Source organism: Salvelinus sp. IW2-2015, linkage group LG4q.2 (assembly GCF_002910315.2).
Source record: "Salvelinus sp. IW2-2015 linkage group LG4q.2, ASM291031v2, whole genome shotgun sequence".
NCBI classification, from domain to species: domain Eukaryota; kingdom Metazoa; phylum Chordata; class Actinopteri; order Salmoniformes; family Salmonidae; genus Salvelinus; species Salvelinus sp. IW2-2015.
The window spans coordinates 28,589,084-28,592,794 of NC_036843.1; positions in this window are offsets into that span (position 1 = coordinate 28,589,084).

The following is a 3,711-nucleotide window of genomic DNA, read 5'->3' on the forward strand; positions in this document are numbered from 1 at the left end:
CTCTCCTCCCCTCTTTCATCATTCTTTCCTCTACTCTCCCATATTCGTCCTCCTCCTCCCCTCCCTCCCCTCCCCCATCATTCTCCTCTCCTCCCCTCTCCCATTCATTCTCCTTCTCCCCTCTTCCATCATTTCTCCTCTCCTTCTCCTCCCCTCCCCTCCCCTCCCCATCATTCTCTCTCCTCCTCTCCCATGCATTTCTCCTTCTCTCCTCTCCGATCATTCTCCCTCCTCTCCCATCATTCTCCTCTCGCCCCTCTCCCATCATTCTCCTCCCCTCTCCCATCATTCTCATCTCCTCCCCTCTTCCCATCATTCTCCTCCTCTCCTCTCCCCATCATTCTCCTCTCCTCCCCTCTCCCATTCATTCTCTCTCCTCCCCTCCCCCATCATTCTCCTTCTCCTCCCCTTCGCCCATCATTTCCTCTCCTCCCCTCCCCCTCATTATTCCTCTCCTCCCTTCTTCCATCATTCTCCTCTCCTCTCCCATCATTCTCCTCTCCTCCCCCCCTCCCATCCCCCCATCATTCTCCTCTCCTCCCTCTCCATCATTCTCCTTCTCCTCCCCTCTTCCATCCTCTCCTCTCCTTCTCCTCCCCTCCCCTCCCCTCCCCATCATTCTCTTCTCCCCTCTCCATCATTCTCCTCTCCTCCCCTCTTCCATCATTCTTCCTCTCCTCTCCCATTCATTCTCCTCTCCTCCCCTCCCTCCCCGTCCCCCATCATTCTCCTCTCGCTCCCCCTCCCATTCATTCTCCTCTCCTCCCCTCTTCCATCATTTCTCTCTCCTTCTGCCGGTCCCCCTCCCCTCCCCGTCCCCCATCATTCTCCTCTCCTCCCCTCTCCCATCATTCCTCTCTCATACTTCAGAAATTAGTGAATACAGTATGGTGCTCTGTCTCTTGCAGTCTCATTTGCGGCGGAGCCTGGCTCCTTTGTGAATTGCTGAAAACACTATCCCTAGCAGGTTGTGTGTGTCACGTGTTGTTTGTCTGTGTGTGTGCTCAATGAAAACCTTGTTCTTGCCAGAGCTGGGGCATTTCCGCACATTTACGTTAGTCCTGTGGGGGACCAAACAATTGATTTCCTTCCAAATCCTATTTTCCCAGAACCCTTAACTTAACCTTTAAAGCTGCCGCTTTCAAGGAAGCGTGAGGACTAATCCGGACGCTTATAGATATCCCCGCTATGGCCTCAAACGAACCATCCAAACAAGCAAAGCGTCAAGACAGTATTAAGATTGAGATCCTACTACACCGGCTCTGAGGGCCGTCGGATGAGGCAGGGCTTGAAAACTATTTTGGACTACAAAGGAAACCAGACCGAGCCTACCAGAAGAATTTTAGTGGCTCGCTCCGAGGCAAGCAACACTGAAGCATGCGAGGCACCAGCTGTTCGGATGACGGTTTGTGATAACTTCTCGGTAGCGATGTGAACCAAAAACCTTTAACAGGTCAACATTCACAAAGCCGGGGGGCCAACGGATTACCAGGACGTGTACTCAAAGCATGCACTGACCAACTGCAAGGTGTCTCACTGACATTTTCAACCTCTCCCTGTCTAGTTCTGTAATACCAAACATGTTTCAAGCAGACCACCATGTGCATGCTGCCCAAGTACACCAAGGTAACCTGCCTAAATGATTACCGCCCTGTTAGCACTCACGTCATAGCCATGAATTTGCTTTGAAAGCTGGTCATGGCTTCATATCAACTCTCTGTACCAGAACCCCCTGTATATAGCCTCACATTGACTCTGTAATACAGGGGGTACCGGTACAGAGTCAATGTGGAGGCTAGATACAGGGGGTACCGGTGCAGAGTCAATGTGGAGGCTAGATACAGGGGGTACCGGTACAGAGTCAATGTGGAGGCTAGATACAGGGGGTACCGGTACAGAGTCAATGTGCGGGGGTACAAGTTAGTCGAGGTCATTGAGGTAATATGTACATGTAGGTAGAGGTCAAGTGACTAATAACCAGAGAGTAGCAGCAGTGTAAAAGAGGGGGTGGGAGGGACAATGCAAATAGTCTGGGTAGCCATAATAAATAATCATTCTCAGTCAGTGACACATTTTATTTATTTATTTTATTTTATTTATTTCACCTTTATTTAACCAGGTAGGCTAGTTGAGAACAAGTTCTCATTTACAATTGCGACCTGGCCAAGATAAAGCAAAGCATTTCGACACATACAACAACACAGAGTTACACATGGAGTAAAACAAACATACAGTCAATAATACAGTAGAAAAATAAATCTATATACAATGTGAGCAAGTGAGGTGAGATAAGGGAGGTGAAGGCAAAAAAAAGGCCATGGTGGCGAAGTAAATACAATATAGCAAGTAAAACACTGGAATGGTAGATTTGCAGTGGAAGAATGTGCAAAGTAGAGATAGAGATAATAATGGCTAATAATCAAAGCTTAGCAGAGCTTGATTAAATCCCTGGATGCCAGACCAAAGAAAATAACAAATCTGATAGTGGATGTAACATTGAAGATCTGACGTTGTTTCAAAGTTACTAATTACACATATTTTATACAAGGTTTGTCTACGTTGACAATTGGTTACCATGATAACATAATCCYGTGGTTGAAATTCCACCCTCAAAACAACAGTTTTTCATATCCAATGTATTTTTTACGTAGATTCCACGTCACAATACGTCGACAAATTACTTTGAAACAACGTTGATACAACCAATTTTCATACTGTGTAAAAGTAAAGATACATTAAAAGAAACTGACTCAAGTAAAAGTGAAAGTCACCCAGTAAAATCCTACTTGAGTAAAAGCAAAAGTAAATCAAATTCCTTTTATTAAGCAAACCAGACAGAACTTTTAAATGTATGGATAGCCAGGATCACACTCCAACACCCAGACATCATTTACAAACAACGCATACATGTTTAGTGAGTCCCCCAGATCAGAGGCAGTAGAGATGACCAGGGATGTTCTCTGTTTAGTGAGTCCACCAGATCAGAGGCAGTAGAGATGACCAGGGATGTTCTCCGTTTAGTGAGTCCCCCAGATCAGAGGCAGTAGAGATGACCAGGGATGTTCTCCGTTTAGTGAGTCCCCCAGATCAGAGGGGCAGTAGAGATGACCAGGGATGTTCTCTGTTTAGTGAGTCCACCAGATCAGAGGCAGTCAGAGGATGACGAGGGATGTTCTCCGTTTAGTGAGTCCCCCAGATCAGAGGCAGTAGAGATGACAGGGATGTTCTCCGTTTAGTGAGTCCCCCAGATCAGAGGCAGTAGAGTATGACCAGGGATGTTTCCTGTTTAGTGAGTCCACCAGATCAGAGGCAGTAGAGATGACCAGGGATGTTCTCCGTTTAGTGAGTCCCCCAGATCAGAGGCATTAGAGATGAACCAGGGATGTTCTCTCGTTTAGTGAGTCCCCAGATCAGAGGCAGTAGAGATGACCAGGGATTTGTTCTTTAGTGAGCCCCCAGATCAGAGGCAGCAGGAGATGACCAGGGATGTTTCCTTGTTTAGATGAGTCCGGGGTTACTAGGGATTCAGAGTCCAGGTCAGTGCCCAGATCGAGGTGAATGCCTAGAGCAAGACAGAGGGCATACTGACACAACAGTCAGTACTGACACACAGTAATAACAACAGTATTAACACAGCAGTACTGACACACAGTAATAACACACAGTAAAACAACACAGTAATAACACAGTAAATAACACACAGTACTGACA